General features: G+C 37.5%; 1 protein-coding gene across 1 annotated transcript in view; it reads right to left on the bottom strand.

Moving 5' to 3' along the window:
- The window catches only part of MEGF10 (multiple EGF like domains 10), a 332,427-nt gene that overhangs the window by 179,550 nt on the left and 132,821 nt on the right, over positions 1-20,056 (bottom strand). The window contains exon 7 of the mRNA XM_039848592.1: positions 14,888-15,013. The gene's annotated coding sequence lies outside the window, so the exon portion shown is untranslated. The remainder of the gene's footprint in view (positions 1-14,887; positions 15,014-20,056) is intronic.

Below are 20,056 nucleotides of genomic sequence, written 5' to 3'. Positions count from 1 at the left end.
GAGGTCAAATTCTTAAAATCCTTTTTAAGTGCAAAGTCCTTGAGTTTAGTTCCTATATTTTCTTCTATTCATTTTATTGTTTCAGATCTTATATTCAGATCCTTAATCCATTTTGAGTTAATTTTGGTGTGTGGCAATAGACAATAATCTAGTTTCATTCTTTTGCAGGTGGCCTTCCAGTTTTCCCAGCACCATTTATTGAAGAAGCTTTCCTTTCTCTACTAAATGTTTTTGGCTTTTTTGTCGAAAATTATTTGCCCATATAAACATGAGTTTACTTCTGGACTTTCGATTCTGTTCCACTGGTCCATGTATCTGTTTTTCTGACAATACTATGCCGTTTTGATTATTGTCACTTAGTAGTATAATTTGAAATTGGGCAGAGTGATGCCTCCAGCCTCATTCTTTTTTCTCAGGATGGCTTTGGCAATTCAGAGTCTTTTGTACTTCTGATGATTTTTTTGTTTTATTTCTTTAAAAAATGCCGATGGGATTTTGACGGGGATTGCATTAAATCTATATAATGCTTTAGGTAATATGGTCATTTTGACTATGTTGATTCTTTTAATCCAAGAACATAGAATATTTTTCCATTTCTTTGTATCTTCTTTGATTTCTTTCAATAGGATCTTATAGTTTTCATTATTAGCATTTCTTTTAGTGCCATGATTACTATAAACAAGTTCCTTCAGTTTACAGTCATCTGAAAAAAATTTTAACCTCCACTCTTAAAGAGTATCTTGAAAGACATACTGCTTTGAATTTTATGAGCTTCTTAGATCTGCAAACTGATTTTTTCGCCAAGTTTTAAATATTTTTGGTTATTATTTCTTCAAATAGTTCTGATTCATTCTCTTGTTCTTTTTCTTCTGAGATGTTAATTATATGTGGAACAACTGATATCATTCCACAAGATACTGAGGCTCTGTTTGTTTTAAAAATCTATTTTTTTATTTTTCAGTTTTGACATTTTCTATTGATCTATTTTCAAGTTCTCATATTTTTTATTCCACAGTACCCAATCTCCTCTTCAGCCATTGATGGAAATGGTCATTTCTAGTATTTTCAATTGATACTTTATAGCTCATATTTTTTTGAGATTTCCCACCTATTCCTTCATTATGTCCATGTTTTTCTTTAAATCCTTGAACATGTTTATAATCACTATTTTTAAAACTGCGTCCTAACTCCTAAATCTGAATAATTATCAAGATCTATTTCTATTGCCTGCTTTTTTATCTTGATTACATATCCCATTTTCCTATTTCTTTGCATATGTAGTAATTGTTTTTATTGTATGCTGCATGCTATGAATAATATGTTGTATAGCATCTATATATATTATGTCATCTCCCTTTTAAAGGTGTAGTGTTTGGTTCTGGCCAGTAACTACATAACCAGCTTATTCTCTTGATCCTTTAGGCCTAATTTTATGCTTTATTTGGGCAAGACTGTATTGATTTTGATCTTAATCCTAGGATATGATCTTCCTTCTTGTTCTTAAAGTGTGGCCTTTCTGTTGTCTCCTTTGAATGCTTGGTGTGCTCCGTGGAGTTTTTCCACTATGGTTGGACCAAAAATCCAATACATTTTAGCACTGAATTACCTCTAGCATTTCCATTCATTTCTTAGCTCCACAATAGCTGCTGTCTTGCAGAATCTTGAGGTCTTACAGAATCTTAACCTGCACATGCAAAGCCCAGAGTAGCTCTTAGTCAAAAAGTTAAGAACAGTCACCACACAGACTTTTGAGACCTTCTTTCTTTATAGCTCATTCCTCTCTGGAACCCTATCCTGCAAATTCCAGCTGCCTTTTCATCCTCTTTGTTTCAATTTCTGCCTTCTCAGCTCAATAAGATTGATATTCTTCATATGGGCTCCATCTTTCTGTGCCACATTCAGGAAACTGCTCTTAGACATCAAATCAGGTTGAATGCTATGCTCACCTCATATATTTCCTGTTTCACTAGGACTCTAGTCCTGCACTGTCTATTTTTCAATGCCTAAATATAATCACCTTACATATTTTGTTCAGGTTATAGTGGAAAGGTAAATCTAATAGCAGTTACTCCATCATGGCCTAGAAGTTAATAGAGGAACCTAATTGATATTTTTATTTTTATTTTTTCCATCTTATTTCGTGCATTCTTTTAATTATATTTTTTGTCACTCTCCCTCTTTTCCCCATCCCCACTCACCCCCCATACACACACACACACACACACACACACACACACACACACACACACATTTTTCCTTTCTTCTTTAAGGTCTCATTTTAAATTGGTTTTGTTTAAAATTTTTTAAAACATGTTTTAATTTATTCTTCATCAATGTCAAGAGTGCAGTTACAACTATGAACCCTTCTTGTGTCACATAAAAACTTTATTACTCTTTATTTTCTCTTTCTCCATCCTTCTCTTCACCCCATACTTTAGAGAACATATTTCTTAAATATATATTTTTCTTTTAAAATCCTTTGTTACAAATTGTACTTAGTTTCATAGTCACATTACAAACAATTCTTTAGACTTACATCTGTTTTTATTGCTCACCGCTTTTTTTTTTCTAAAATATATCTTTATCTTTATTAAATTCTTTGTTTAGATTAGTTTTTGCTTGAAGGTGTACTTTAAGTTATATTTTTCAAAAAGCATACATGAGTCATATGATTTCTGAATTCTTACAAATCTGAACCAGACTTTCATTTTCCCTTGCCTGAATATAATAGCTTGGTTTGGTATATGATTCTTGGAACATAATATTTTTTCTCCAGAAATCTATACATTTTCTGAGGCTTTCTAGCATTAGTGTTGCAAATAAGATGTCTAATGCCATTCAAACTCCACCCCACCCCCCCACAGTGACAATTTCCCCCCCTAGTTGGTTGTTTCTATCATTTATTCTTTATTCAGGACGTGGAAAATCACCTGAGTATGATTTCTTTTTATTACACTTGCCCAGTCTTTGGTAAATCTTTTTCATGTAAAGGCTGAATCTTTCAATTTAAATAAATTGTCTTCTTTCATTTCTTTGATTATTGCTTTTTCATTCATTTTCATTTCATTCATACTAGTTTCTCCTTCTGGAACTCCTATAATAACCATATTGCTTCTTGTGCTTCAATATTTTCTGCCTCTTGGTTTTTCTCTTGAACTAACTCTTAGAGTTTATGATCTGCATTTCGGTAAAATATCCCATAGTTACTCTTTTTTTTCTTTTGTTAACTTCCAAGACTTATTTTTTGTTTCTCAAAATTTTTACATTTTTGTAGAAGTCCAAACTTAAAAAATTTAATATAAAACCCTTCTGAACTAAGAAAATTAGCTCCCAGACCAAAGTTCTTCCCTTTATTCTGTAGTACATCTGTTTTACTAGAGATTATTTCATCTGAATGCTCAGGATTGATCCTCCTCATTTGAACTACTGATTTCTTAGCTGGCAATTTTTCTGTTATCCTTAAGGAGGAAGAATTAGTTTTTCCAGGGTGAACAGCCAAAATGTGAGTAGTGGCTCATTGGTATCACCTTTATTCACTCCTTTCCAGCTAAAACTCCTCAGCTACAGAGATATTTGGATGAGAAGTTTCTGACAATGATACACAATGATATCTTTATATTTCCTTTACATTCCTTAGATTGTTCCTTTCTGAAATGAGAAAAAAGAAAGGATCGACCATGTGATTAGGATACCATCTTTGTCTCAGAAGCTTACATTTATTTTTTCTAGATTATGACAGAGAAATTTTGTATTTACTCCTCACTTGAGAAAAAATTCTTTAAGAAAAAGATTTTATATACATCAATTTCCTTCCTTATAGAGAAGCGGGAAAGTTATTTTGATTCCAACATTCTTATGAAAAGAGCCTTTTGTGAGGGTGTAGGGGAAATTAATTTTTAAGTTATTTTCTTACCACTAAGATCTTTTTAAAATACTTTACTTGAGATCACCTTTTACAATCTTAAATTTACTGTGAACTTCTGTGTCCAACTGTCCAAACAAAGACAGAGAAATATGCCCATAAACGTTAACCTCTGCTGAAAGCAACCATGAGGCAGAAAAAAACACTGGGAACATCTGTATTTTATCCTGCCAATATGTTCTCTCTTATTCTGGAAGCACAGGATATCTTTACTATGTCAGCTGCAAAAATATTATCTCTCTGCAGGAATGAAACAAGTGTGGAATATATATTATGCTACCACATTACATGCATACCTAAGCAGAAAACAAAGAAAATAGTCATTTAATATATAACTCAATTTTGCCTCCAGGGACAGATAAAACTTTTCATTATAATGGCCAAATGGTACAGCACATAAATATACATTGCAAGTGTGATAGGGCTAAGCCAGGCTCTCTTGGCTAGATGCTGGTGGCTAAAAATTTATCATCTGACTTCCATCGTAATCTTGAAGTAGACTTTTTTTTTTTTTTTATGAGGGCTAGGAATTTGGGGCAAGGGAGACCAAAACTCATCACCATTTTTCAGCATCATTAATTTCTAAATGTCTGTGGAAAACAACTATTGGCTGATATGTTTCAGTTTCATTTCAAACATATTATACAATTTACTTAATAAATAATCAAGATAGTAAAAAAAAATAACAGTAACTAAATTGGTAATTTAATAACTTCAGATGATATTAGAGGCTTAGTGTTGTTTATCCTTTTTGAAATCAATAACTTTTCATTTGGAATCTTAAATCCACTTTAATGAGCATTCTTCTGGCAGCAGTTTTATTTACAATCCGAGCTTATACAAACAAAAGTAATAGAGGCTTTTATCTAGATAACAATTTACAGTTAACTTTTGTAGACCACATGACTGATTTGAATGTATAATCCCTGAAATTCTATTATATATGGTTCTTAAAAATTTTAAATGCTTTTAATCAGAGAAGAAGTTATATAAGAAGAGTGTTCTCCTTGTGAGGAATCTTAATGTTGCTCGGTTATTTGCAACATGTCTGAAACGGCTCTTCTAACACTGGTTCTATCTTTGAAAGCCCATTCAGAGCAATAACATGACTTCTTTATAGGCAACAAATGAAAAACATCCTGTGATAATGCCACTGGCTTTCTATATAAGCAGTGTATTTTACTGAGTTATCAACTTGAAATAGTTGTCAACACACAATACTCTATTTCTTTATATCTTCACATTCACTTACTCTGATTTAACTCTGATGATGTCTTCTGCATTGTTTCTCTGCCCCAATCTGCCTCTCTGCCCCAATCACCCAAGTAGCTCTGGAAGTCTCCTAGAGGGTGTTCAAAAATGAGACTATAGCCTTCGGGCTCGTCATTCCTTCTCTGCGCCATGCTGTCCTATCTTGCACTGATGTTGCCTCCTGGAAGCATTTCAAAGCTATCATGCCCTTGATGCATCCAAACTGTGCTGCACTGATTTCACCTTCTATTATAATTGTGCTTCTCACAGAGGTTCAAAAACTGCTTCTTGGGTCATGTAGGAGACATGGCATCACGTGAGTGCCTCCTCACCTTGCCTGTCTCCCAGAGCCTTATAACAAAACCTCTCCTTAAGCCAAAAAAAAAAAAGAAAGAAAGGAAAAAGGAAAAAGAAAACAAAAGTACAGATCACATGAACAGACACACAAGGAGACCCCAAATCCCAGTTGGTCTCAGTTGGAGCCCCTTGCCTCATTTGCAAATATCCAAAGTTCACTCAGTATCAGTGAATGACCTACTGTGTTGCTTCATGAACATTCCTTTGCTACAGGTAAGGAGAGTGCTTACCTGAGAATGAAGCTGGCACAGAGGAAAGCAAGCCAGGAGATGGGAAGCACCAATTCACCCCATCTGAGCCCCTGAAACCAGCATCCATCTTTCATCTCCCACTTATATGTGCCAGTAATTTCTCTTTTTGTTTAAATCAGTTTGAATTTGGTTTTATGTCACTTGCAACTAAAATAACCATTACTAATATGCTAATAATTACCAAATTGTATTAGGCCATATAAATAGCACTGCCTTGGGAACTTAAATCCACAAATCTCAGAGATTTACAACTGTGAAAACTACAGCCTGATGAGCGATTTAGTTAAACATATACATAGAGCTCATTCCCCAAACCACATATATAGAAATGAGGAGAAACAAATCAGGAGGAGAAGGGAAAAGTAAAAAACTTTTGTGTTTGAAACAATATATTAAGAAGAAGGGAGAAGACATCTGCCCAATATCTAGGACTTGGAAGATAAACGATCCCATTTTATGTTGTTATTAAATTGTATTACTCTTCCTTAAAGTTAAATGCATTTAGAAGAATTAAGCTTATCAAAAAGTTGGCAGTGTAATATAACTGATGATTCTTTGTTTATTTGACGACATTCTCCTGTGAGTTGATTCATAATTTTAATTTTGGAAAACAATATTTCCTTGATGGGGACTGACAGAATGATGTGAACTGCTGCATCGTTTTGCATGAAGTCATCGACTGTGAAAGGAAAGAGAAACCAAGTGACTTATCCAACTTTTCAAGGAGCATTATGACAATAATGTTTCTATGTTTTGAGAGGGGACCACATCAACTTAAGAACTGAAATTAGCCTCAGTTAAAAGAAAAAGAAAACTGAAATTAAACTTTGAAATAATCTCTTATCCTTTTTAAGATAAATACTATAGAACTCTATCAAAACCAAAATTCTAAAATTTTTAGTGAAAAAAAATTTTTTAACTATGTATTAAAAAATATGTATCAATATCAAGTACCTACTATGGACACAAGGTAAGCAATGCAAAGAGAGAGCTTGCAACCTAGTGAGAGAGGAAAGCATAAATCTGCTCAGTTAGGATGTTACCAAAGAAATGTTCCTACTCCCACAAAAGCCCATCCTGGGGCTTTATCCTAACCAGATAGACCAGGAAAGGATTTCATGAAGAAGTGATACTTGAAGACTGAATAAGCACTAAGTAAGCAAAGAGGGGCATTCTAGAGAGGGGCCAGCTGTTCTATAGTTGTGGAGAACGATGCGATAAGAATGAAAGACCTACACTGGCTATGAGCCCGGAACCCAGGGAAAGGAGGTAGAGAGTGAGGGGGGAAGGCTGTGCAGGGTGGTGAGTTTTCTCCTAAAAGGATGGGCAGAACTTGAAGGGTTTTAAGTGAGACGATAAAATCAGTTTTTCACTAACAGTGAAAATCCTATAAGAAAAGTTCTTTTTCCACAAAACGGCAGTGGTATAAAAGCAGGGAGAACTCCCAGGCCTACCATGACCACCATAAATTAAAATTAAAATTAAAAACAACAACTACACCACTTTGGTTTGGGGCTGGATGAAAATGGGGGAAGAGGGTGGAGTTGGGATCCAACCAAGGGAAATGGCAGCTGGGCTATGTAGGAGTTGGGGTGAGGGCAAGATACAGAAAGGGAAAAAAATCTTCATGGCAGTTAATCCTCATCATTTAGTGAGAATCAGAACCATTAAATCTGATGGAATCTTTCTGTTTTTTAAAACTTCGTGTTAGGGAAAATGTCAAATACATAAAAAGTAGGATAATATACTAAACCTCTGTGTATTCAATACCCAGTTTTGACCATGTCTATCTCTGGGATAATCCTGTTTAATCTATATATCTCCATTCCTTTCCTCAGTCCCATATATTTTTTTTTTAATTATTGACATTTCAAACCTTCAGAAAAGTTGTTCTTAAAATTATAGCATAGAATAGTTCTACAATCATTTATTTATCATTCATCTGGATTCACTAATTGTTAACATTTTAACTTGCTCTGTGTGTGCGTGTGCATGTGTGCATGTGTGTGTGTGTGTGTGTGTGTGTGTGTGTGTGTGCTTGCTCAGGAAATTTAACATTATCTGATGTATAGTCCATATTCAAAATTTCTTCTTTGTCTCAAAAGTGTCCTCTATAGCTGTTTTTCCCCTGATCCAGAATCCAGACAAGGACCATGCACTGCATTTCATTGTCCCATCTCTTTAGTTTCTATCAATCTTAAAGAGCTCCTAGGCCTTTTTATCTTTTATGACATTGATGCCTTTGAAGAGTCCAGACCAGCTACTTTGCAGACCGTCCTTTAATGTGTGTGTATCTGATTGTTTCCTCATGATTAGATTCAGGTGAAACATTTTGGCAGTCCTATCACATAGGCGATGTTGTGTCCTTCTCAATGTGTCACATCAGGAGCCCTATGATGTCAGCTGTACCGTTATTAATAATGATTCTTTCACTTTTCAACCAGTTGAATTCATATCCTGTAGACATAATCCATTACTGAGGAAACCAGACAAGGACTGCAAATATAATTTCTATTTCCCCATGAGCCATCTTAATGCCAAGAAACATTAACACAGGTCATTTATACAGACAAAGCTTTATTGGTTTTATTCACGAATGGTGGATATAGATCACAGATAGACACAGACGGGAGAAGAATATCCTGCAGTCGATTAGAGAAAATCGGCTCACTTGGGAATGAGAATCTTGAGAAGAAGGAAAGCATGGAGGTGAAGCATAAGGCCTCAGGAGCCAGGCTGTCTGGGATGTCTTCCTGGCCTGCTGCTTACCATCTGTGTGACTTTGGGCAAGTTACCCTTTCTGAATCTTCTTCCACATCTGTAATGTGGGTAATCATAGAACTCATATGGTCAGTGCATGCAATGTGTGGCACACAAGCTCTCAGTGATGTGATGATGGTGATGATATTTCTAGTGAAGGACCACTAAAGGGATAAAGGGTGACCCTAGGTCTTTATAAAAAATATTGTCTGAAATTTGGACCCTGTTAGAAATATAATACGATAAAATGTCAACATGTTTGCATAAAATCGTCATCTAATGAGAACTGATATCGTCATCTAATGAGAACTACTTAGGGTAAAAGACTTTTTTATTTTAATAATCAGATGACAATCAGATCAGTGTTAACATTTCTCAAATAATAAACAGTAATCTGAACAACGAAGTATGTCCAATGTCATTTCCCATTGAGGATTTTATTATCTGCTGTTCATTAGTGATAAATATGTGACCTGTATCTGGTGTGTAAGTGTGTATATAGTCTTGACACTCCCACAGAAAGATCTAAATCACAAATAGAAAAGAGCCTGCTCAGAAATCTAGCCAAGGATATAGTCTAGTCTTAGGATCACTTCTTAAACCTTACAACTTGCAACTTCGTTTTAAATTTTCGAAGATATTTTTCTGATTAGGAAACTCGGCTACAGACCTTCCCCCACCACCTTGTATGTGCACATGTGTGTGTGGTGATGGTGGCGGTCATGGTAGGCCTGGGAGTTCTCCCTGCTTTTATACCACTGCCGTTTTGTGGAAAAAGAACTTTTCTTATAGAATTTTCACTGTTAGTCATTCATGGCTTAATAAAATTACCCAGTTTTTTACATACTCTTTTTTTCTTTAAGTGAAATAATTATATTATCAAATAGAACAAAAGAGTAATCCTTAACTTTGAATTTTTATGATTTGAGTTTTTCCTAAAATGTGTAACCATAGTGAAAATCATTTTTTTCTTACACGTGATAGGGAAAAATATTTTAAATTCTGAAAGTTAAAAGTGATTTGAATTCTTATTTTATTCAAGAAGCGAGGGATCAACTGACCTACATAAAAACTTTAGAATAGAGAAAAGAAAAGAAAATTTAAATAATGAAGTATTTACTTTGGTACCATATTACAGCTAGTTCAGAAGAAGACAGTGCAGGGTAGAAACATGTAGAGAAAATGGAAATACAGGAACGGGGCAGGGAAGAGCAGGATAGAGGACGGCCAAGAACAAAGGGAAAGGAAAAGTTCAATATACAATATTGCTGGTCTCTGATTCCCCTGATCTCGCCCTGCCCAGTGTTCAGCGTTACTACTTGGCCCCCACCCTCTCCACAGCCCTCAGGCCTGTCCTGGGCTTCCTCTTGCCCCAAATCCAAACTTCGATTATTACATCTCCAAATGTCTACCCACCCTAAACATATACAATATGTTTACGTCAAATATACACAATATGTTTTCTTCTTTTTTCTTGTTTGTTTTTTATTTCTCAGCTGATTCCTTCCTTTCATCAAAGTTAAATAACTTCTATCACAGGCATAAATTTTACAGTCACAAAACCCAGAGGTACAAACATAAAACTCCCTTTATTTCTTCAAAGGTGACTTAGCTTACAAGTTCCCATTTCCACAGAAGGAAAACTACCTAACTTTGCCAATTCAAAGAAAACTCAGGCATTTCTAGGACTTTTTTTCCTTTCGATTTCTTTGGGTAAATATGAGGTCAATATGAAATTCATACTTTTTCATATTTCCTCTGTTCTTTCCACCAATCCTCTAAATTTAGTGGTACAAGATAATAATTATAAGAGTGGAGCAGCTCATGCTGCAGAGAAGGAAGAGCTCAACCTAGAGGAGAAGATAGTGAAATGGTCATGTAATACCCAATAACAATACGCGTGAGTTTCCTGAAAGTGTTATGGTAATACAGAGTGAATATAAAGAAGCAGAGAGAGAGAAGACAAAAGCATAAACTCAGCCAGAAGGAGCCAGAGAAAGCTTCTGAGAGGAAGTGAGTTTTAAGTTTTAGCTTCAAGAGTGAGTAAGAGTTCGTTTAAGAAGATGGAGAAGGAAGTCTGAGGTATTTGCTACAGCACAGAATCACAGGAGAATGTCACAAACTTGGGAAAGGCAAGCAATCTGTATGGCTAGACACAGGAATGCCCAGAAGAGTGAGTCGGGGATGAGTCTAGAGAAGTGAACAGACTGTATGTCAAGCCAAGGAACTGGAATCGTATTCTCTTGGCCAGGAGTCAGCAAACTACATGTGAAGTCCAAATGGGTCTGTTGCCTATAACGAAGTTTTATTGGACACAGCCACACTCATTTGTTTACGTATTACCAATGGCTACTTTCATGCTACAACATCAGAGTTAAATAGTTTCGACAGAAACTGCACGGCTGACAAAGGCTGAAACATTTACTATCCGGCCCTTTCCATAAAATGTTTGCTGACCCTGCTCCAGCCTACTTAAGTGATATACACACCTCTTCAAAAGAAAAAGTTCTCATAAACCTGAAGGGCCACATGGATATTTTCAGTACATTGCTGTTTAGACCTGTACAAACCTACAACTAGGTATAAGCACGTTATGATTATAGCTCTTATGCAACTATAAAAATTTACGTATTAAATTTAAACTAACAAATTGACAGTATTAATTCAATGTGACAGATGATGTCATTTGTACGAAAACAGATTTCTCCTCCTGACATCAGACTATCCCAGTACAAGTTCTTTTGAATTCAGTAACTTATACCACTTGGGCCACAGTTTTACTTATTTGAACTAAGGTAACACCTTTGTTAATATAACAAAAGATAGTGACTTAACTGAACTTGATCTGTTACAGATGCTTCATTTTGGGGTACAAAGTCCCTCTGTCTTGTGTGTGTGTTGGGGGGAGGGGTAATTGATAATTATAGTAACACCTATTGGTACAATAAAAACACAAATGCATATGCAAGCATTGAAACCAATTGTCAGCACACAGTTCTAAGGCCACCATTCAGGTGATCCACAATTGCTCACATTTTTTAAATGTCTACATGAGATCACAATGATTTGAAAAATATCACAGACAGCTGCATATCCTGAATTACTGCTAAGCTATTGAACAAATCTAGCTGATATCTATTGTGGCAACAAGAAAAACTAAAAACAACTGATCCAAACTAGGTGAATTTGAGACATAGCAATGAATAAGAGAGAAGAGGACACATATGAGAATATTCAGTGTACTCTTTGGACAAGACTCTAACATCGAATGGTCATGGGAAGGAAGGAACGTGAGCGCAGACTTGGGAATGACTCCCCGGTTTCTGGCCTGGGTATGTGTAGTCAATGAGGTCAGTAATACAGAAGAGGTAAAAGTTAGGGAGGAAAAGACAATAAGTTTGTTGGACATGTTGAAATTAAGGCACCTTTGAGACTAAGTCTTTATCCCGAATGAAGTTAAGTATATCAGACTGTACAGTCATGAGTGAGGACTGGCTTGGATATAAAAATTTGAGAACTGAAAATAAGTTGTTGTTGAAGTATATATATATATATATATATATATGTATAGATGAGATGGTCCACACAGAGAAATAGAAAGTGAGAGAAGAGGAAAGCACTAAAAGATGCTTAATAAAGAAATGTTAGCGGTGGATCACTCATACTGAGATTAGGTGGCCCCAAGAACATGGTAAGCTTTACTGAGTAGAAATATAGGAGGGTCCTGGGGGCCGTTAGAGGCGACTATATAATTAACTACACAGATGCATCCACAAATACAATCAATTCAGGATGATCTATGCTAATGAAGTAAATTGTAACATGCACAGTATGAAGTACCAATACAAAAATCATATACACAGAAGAGAGAAGAGTTTGCAAAAGATTAACTTATGTTTGCTAAAATTTGATTTCCTCTCCCAGAAAGGATACTAACTTGAAACAAAGGGGCAAAATGGTATGAAATATGGCAGTCACTGCTAAGTGCCTACTCAATATCCATTCCCCTTCTTCTTTATTAACAAACCTTCATTTTTGTCAGAGTAGCAATGTGTCCAATAGAAAACTGCATTTCCCAGCTTCCTTTGCACCTACAATGGCCACATGACACAGTCTGAGCCAACAAAATTTAGGTAAAAGTCAAAAGAACTTCTGGGAAGTCTCTTTAAAAGGCAGATAGATTCAGCTGACTGGATTCTTTGTCCTTACCTTTCTTCCTGTCTAGGAACATGTTAGAGGTGGATCATCCATATTGTGATTAGGGGGCCCCAAGAACACAGTAAAGTTTACTGAGTGGAAATAGTGGAGGTCCTGAGGCTTCATGGAATCCCAGTATTAGCCCTTGACTCTGTCCTTCCAAATGTAAGTAAGAAAAATAAGACCTCTAATTTTTTAAGTCACTGTTTTCTAGGTTTCTGTTACTTGAGGCCTAGTGCAATTTCTACCAACCCAAAAGCCCTATTTGAAAATGCTCTTAAGTAAAATCTTCCCTTACATCGCCTTCAAAGTTAATATAATGTCTGGGAAAGAAACAGAGTTGCAACAGGAAGACCCTGAACCCTGTGACCAGGGCCACCTACTTCAGCCCTTGATTAAACAAAGCGAGGGGAAAACAGAGGTGTGCGGCCAGAAGGTCAGTCGGCCATGTTAAATGGGTTCCCTGTAAGACTATGTCCACCAAATCTCCAAATTCTAGCATCTTCCACCATGTTTTTTCTTTTTGCTTTGCATTTTTTCCTCCATCCTTAACCTAATAGAAGAAAAAAAGTGAACAATAAATATAAATAGTATTATTCCTAATCATCAGTGGCTTCTCATTGTCCACCCAATCAAATATATGGAGGATAATTTATCAAGCTATTAATCTATGCTTTTTATTGCCAGTGTTTTCCTCCCCTGTTCTAAGCAAGTAGCCAGTTTATTGCTTCCTTACTGCCGGGACTTTTGTGGAAGAAGCTTAAAAGCAAACTCCCTACTATTCCTGCCTGCTGTTTGGTCCTGAAGTAGATTATGCTGGAGGAGGGAGGCAGAAGCTGATGCAGCAAAGGAGAGAATAGAGTGTTGCCCTATCCTAGAAATTCATGGTGGTTTCCACAAGCAGCAGAGACCCATGTCCTACTCCTGACAGGACATGGGAGAGAAGCCAGGGCCTCCGAGGGACATGACCGTAGTGAACCCAAGGAGGCTGCACTCCAGGCAGTATGGGTTCCACGTGAAGAAAGATTCCTGCAGCACAGAAGCAGAACCACTGACATTTAAGGGTCTGTGACCGCTTTGACAGTAGGACTACCATGACGAGGAAAAATTAGGGGTAAGTTCCTCTGTTTCTCAAGGAACCACAAAAGTCTCTGAGATACTGAGGGAGATATATATTTTTTTAAAGTCCTCAAACGATGAACTGGATTTACTTTCAGCAAGGTGAGATGAAGGTTCAGAGGAATATTTTGCACACTGCAGTTTGTGATTCACGAGTTATTCCCACTTCCAATACCAATTCCTTCTACTGGAGTCTGAGCCTCAACAGCATAGTCTCCCCAGCCTGTTGCTCCAGACATTGACCTTTCTTCTCCTGCATGGATCCTACGCTCCACTCACTAGGCTTTCCTGCCTCTCTTTCTGCTTGGCATTTTCTGCCCTTGCACAAAGTGCATTTACTCATTCGGCAAGTCAGTACTCATATTTTCTATCCTCAAACACTTTTCCTTCACAAAACCCTCCCTGATCCTGAAATTATAGGTCATAATTTTCTTCTTTACATGTCCAAATTAATGGTGTATACTTCTCTTGGGACATTTACCCTATACTATTTTGTGCTATAGTGTCCTACCTGTTCCCCAACTACATACACTTTTAAACATTTTTACTGAACATCTAGTATGCACTCTGAGAACAATGACTATTTATCTCCCAAGTATCTAGCATAGTTACATATATGCTGTACTTTGTGAGCGCCTACTGCTTCCTGGCCACTGGAACACTAAACTAACCATGGGCCTGTCCTCGAGGTTCCTGAGGTCTATGTGTTATGATCAAGGCTTACAGGCTTGAACACAATAAATTTTCTGTATTGGTTGATATTAATTTTTAGCATTTTAAAGCTGCCTTCAGCTATTTATAGAAAATTTAAGCAAAATGGAGAGGATAATCTTGTTGAGAAGTGAGCTTCCTGATACTTCAGAGTATCCCACCCAGACTTGGGGTGTGGTGGCTGGGGGTGGACAACATTGCACTCACTAAAAATATAAAATAGCAAGCAAAACTTAAACGTGTGATTTAGTCATTTCCATTTTGAAAATATATAAGATGCTTTTTGTTTTCAAGGCAAATGTGTAAATAAAAATATTACCCCTTATTCGAAATCCATGAAAAATGCTGAGATGAAGGAACTGTTGTCCAAAAGCACTTTCTCTCCTCAGGGCTTGCTTCCTTAGCCGTTCATTCTTTTCTGCTGTCACTGCTGCTTTGGAATTTGCTGTTATATGTAATAAGACTCTGTCACAAATATTTGTGGATACATCAAGAAATAGTCACTGCAGATCTTGACACAGACAATCCCTGATCTGCCTTCCCACACTCATCCTGTGTTCAGGCTCTCTCCTACCAATTGCCCATTTTTCTGACCTTGCTACTCACTGGGGGCAAAATTTCTGCTTTCAAACTCCCAAGTATGTCACAAATCTTATATCTCAGTGAGTTGTAAAGGAAAGAACATTGACTCGGAATCAAAAGCCTGAACTTATTTGGTCATTTATTCATTCAAAAAGTATTTTTAAGCATTTTCTATGTGTCAGGTATTGGTCTAAATTTTGGAAAACACAGACGAACAAGACAGTAAGGTCTCTGCCATCAAAAAACTTAAATTCATTCTACTGGAGAAAAACAATAAACAAATACATGATAATCGAGATGTTTACAGATAGTGGTAAATGCCATGAAAGAAAGAAATGGGGTAATGTGATAGATAAGAACTGTAGCGGGTACTTGTAATAAGTCTATCAGAGAAGGCTTTTCTCATATTTAAGCAGAGACTTGGCGAATGGGAAGGTGCTAGCCAGATTCCAAGGAAAAACTTTTCAGGCACTGATCCTGAGATGAGAAAGAGTTTAATGGGTCCAAGACACAGAAAGGAGGCCAACGTGGCAAGAGACAGCCAGCAGGATGGAGCAGGACCCTATGTAAGGTCAGAAGAAAAGGATTAGTTCACAGAGGGCCTAGAGGCCACGGTGAGGGGTCTAGATTTTAATCTAAGATTATGGGAAGTATTTGATGTGCTTTAAGCAGAAGAGTGACAGATTCCATTTTTTAAAGATGACTATGGTTAGTGGGCAAAGAGGGGAATTAGAAATGCTAATTAAGAGACTACTGCAAAAAAGAGAGAAGAGAAAGGATTCAATACTTTAGAGTTGGACCTTGCTGAACTTAAAAGTGGATTTCTTGTATAAGGTGAAGGTGAGTCATCAAGATGTCATCTGGGTTTTTGGCTAGAAGACTTGAGTAGACAGTGGTGGCCTTTACCGAGCTGGGAAAGCATTCTGAGCCTACCTTGCCTGGCCCTGGGCAATTTGGTCTCTTTACCTTTGAAATGAAAATATTAAGAGATGTAATAGATGGCCCCATATACTACTTCAGCACTAAAATATCATAGTTCTATTGGGTAAGTAGGACATGATGTTTTTTTCTTGCTCCCTGTTAGGACTAGCACAAACTTTGGAACAACTGAGGGTGGGAGCTCCATAAAGTGCCCACAAAGCTCCACAAAGCCAATGACTTTGGCAAATAAACTCTCTGTGCCTCAGTCTTCTCATCTGGAAAATGGGACCATGAAACTGAGTTGCTTCACTGGGCTGCTTTCCTAACAGACTTTTCCTTTCCTAATAGACTCGACACTTGTCCCTTCTCTTCTTTCATTCACTTCATTTTGTAAATTTCTCGAGGCAGTGAGCTCTCTTTATGTCTGAGGATGAACTACGAGATTAGGTAGTTCACCTGTGCCCTCCCTATGATAGTCACTCTGCCCTGGACCTCTCTGCCTTCTCATCTGGAAGTTGGGTATTGAAGGGGAGGGTGATGTGGTCAGCTCCAAGTCTGTGGACTCCAAGTTATCAACACTAGGGTTTCAGTGTTCAAGCTTAGCTTTGACTTATTCACCTTTGACTTATTCTGCCTTCTAGCTCCAACTTTCTTTGCAATGAATGGGGCTTCAAGAATTGGGTCTGAGAAGAAAATGTGATAGAATGCTGCAGGCTGCTGGTAAGAGAGATTTTATGTCCTGAAACCCTATGCCTTTTTGCTATTGATGACCATATTAGTTGACATTCTGAGAACAAGATAGGCACACTACAAGTAGGGATATGATGGTCTTATCTGCTGCCAACGCCATGTTTTCAGTTAGCAAAAACTAAAATTATAACCACCACAAAACTTTACTGATGAATGATCCCCTTTGTTTTTGATTTATGCCTCTCTTTTGCATTTACATAATTCATCCATTTTTCCTTTCAGGAAAAAACCCAAGAGTCAGGCAAAAAGACATGTTTTTTAAAGGTGTCTTGCTATCCAGACAGAAACCTAGGTTATCTCTGTAGTTTCTGCTATGGCAGCTAGAGGGCAGTGCAATTCTCCCTCCACCTTCCAGTAGCCTCATGCGTTTCCTCCCATCCCTCTTCCAGCTAAGGGCAAAGGGGAAGAGACACAATGGAGGGAAATATGCACACATACCAAAAGGGTAAAGGGAGAAGTGACTCAAAAATAAACAAGCAATGTGAAGTTCACAGATAATATATCCTGGTCTTGCTTCTTCCTCACTCACATAGCATTAGCTGCTTTCACACCCATCTAGCATGCAATTCACCTTTCCTCAGTCTGTTCTACATTCTCTCCCTACACCCAGTTCTTCAAATTCTTCAAACATGAGCTCATCTCAGCCTTACCCTTGTATCTCATACACAAACTCACTAAGCACCTCCCTGAATACACAGACAAGCCTCCCACTCTTTCTTCCTCTCCAGCTTAGTGCTGGCCCCTGAGGCCCTGTGAGGTGCTCTGAGAGGTCTTAAGGTCTCGGTATGACAATAAGAAAGAGCCTAATTCCTGAGAGGGTGGCTGCTGGAGGGCTGCCCAGCCCCACAGGCAGGGAGGGTATAACTGGTGAGTGACTACTCATATAAACTGATAGAGCTGAATGCATGAGTCCCCAAGGTGCCACCACAAGTCACAGAAGAAACAGGAGCAGCTGGTTTTTGTGGGCAGGGCCAGGCAGGAAACTAGAGCAAGGATAAGAGAAGCCACAGTAACATCATCTTGCATTTGCAGAGAGCATTGTGCTTTCCAAAACTCAGGCACAAAGACCCTGGTATATCTGATATTTCATGTAAGGAGGGCATGTGTTACAATCTCCTCTTTATAGGAAAGAAAACTCAGCCCATATGAAGATTAAGCCCCCTGTTCCCATCAGACTGATGTGCATGATACATGATATATGTATATGATAGAGTTAGGCTAGATTCCACTGCTAGGGAGAGCACTTTCCCCAAAACATCAATGACCTGTATAAAAATCACATATCAGGAGCACACTTACCATGTAGGACAGCATCCCTGATAGGGTTCAGCAAGGTGATGACTGCTCACCATCTCAAATACATTAGACCCCTACTAAATCCCTTTTGTATGTCCAGGTGCTCCATGGGAGGGGCAAGAAAAGAGATCACAGCTAAGGCCCCGAAGAAAGAAGAGGTGAGAGCTTCAACACCCTCTCCACTGTTGGGTACTAACTTCTCAAGAGAGGTTTGAAAGCTGGGTTGGCCTCCTTATGGAATGGAGAGTCCTTATTGCCAGAATATTATAACTTCAAGAGCTCACGATGAGGAGACTACAGCCCATCCACTAGAGATTTTTGCCTCAGGAAGCTTATTTGTTTGCAACTCAAAGAGAGAATGTTTTAATAGCCTCCCTTTCCTTCCCCCTACAATTTTAATGAAGAGAAAGAAAAGATCAATAATGAAAGCAATCTTAGTGGTAACTTATGATTTAGAATGAGAAAGAAGTGTTTTGGTTTTGGTTTAAATTGACTTTCCTTTTCTAAAGCATTCCTTTCAAAAAATTAATGGGAGGCAAGGTGAGGCATTGTATACTCTGTATTTTTATATCCACTCTAGTAGATTTTAACCCAATGTTTTGAACTTCTCTATAACCCAGATCTAGCTGCCCTGCTTCAAGTTCTACATTAGTAAAAATCAAATTGTAGCTGCTGCATCTATCACAAATATGTTATATGTATTGATGAAGTAACTTACTATCAGGCCATATTTACCATATGGCTAAAACTAAACTATACTTCTCTAAGATGTCAATACCTGTGACTTTAGGACACTTCCTGAAACTACCTATGAGAGTCTGAAAGTTTATAGTCTAAAATAAATAAATAACTTGAAAGCTGAGAACCAAAGTACATGTTAATGGTGACGTCAGTCATGAAGTTTGTTCACAGATAGAGATAATAGTTCTTTTCCATGAAGAAAGGTTTAATCTGAGAATATATTCAAGCAATTTGACTACTTGCTAATCTCTCAGATTTACCATAGATTCTTATGAATTGGTCTCTTGAAGATTTACACTTCAAGATGGCACACTGAGCATGTGTGTTTATTTCCACTCCCTCACAAAAATCGCGTGGCATTTATGGTAAAGAAATACAGTATGAATAAGTCATGACACCACTGTGACTAGCAGGAAGAATATCGCTGAGAAATATATTTTGATAAATTTCTTGGCAACAAGAAAGAAGATGGGACCATATTACTGGATAAACCCGCGTGAAGAAAGGTGAGACCCAGAACACATTTGGAAGATGGCTACAGCAGAGGTGGGAGCCATTCTTCATGCCAGAGTCCTAGGATACCCTAAATGTGTAGATGACAAGAAACAAGAATAGAAGTAGGATGCAAAGCAATAATTAGTGTAATTAAGTAAAAGACTATTTATGAACTATCTGGTGCAGGTAGCTCTTCCTCCCCATTCCTATCCCCTACATGGAAGCAATTAGAGGCTATGGAATTTGAGCAGCGGAATGACTGCCTTCCTACTTCACACCCATATGCCCTAAAGGAAAACTTTCCTATCAGTATGTCCCACCCACAGAGTTCACAGTCAGACCCCAGGGCTCCGACGGTCAGTAGAGAGGTTTGTAAGAGAATAAGATCCACACCACAGCAGGAGAAACCTATGACAGGAATCTATAGGATTGATCATTAACACTCAAAGAAATCTACAGGAGAGAGATTTGAGAAAGAACTCAAGGGAACTTTTTAGGTTGATATAACTATTCTCTATCTTGATTATGGTTGTAGGAACATAACTGTATACACATATCGAAATTCATTCAACTGCACATCTTTAAAGGGTGAATTTTCTTTTGTATAAATTATGCCCCTGATGAATCTGAACTTAAAAAAAGAGCACAAACCGTGAACAGAAATAAGGTTAAAGCTGTCGACATCTGACTCGGTCTGCAGCAA

The sequence above is a fragment of the Pteropus medius genome, unplaced genomic scaffold (genome assembly GCF_902729225.1).
Source record: "Pteropus medius unplaced genomic scaffold, Ma_sr-lr_union100, whole genome shotgun sequence".
Taxonomy (NCBI): Eukaryota; Metazoa; Chordata; class Mammalia; order Chiroptera; family Pteropodidae; genus Pteropus; species Pteropus medius.
This window is presented reverse-complemented; position numbering and strand designations above follow the sequence as displayed.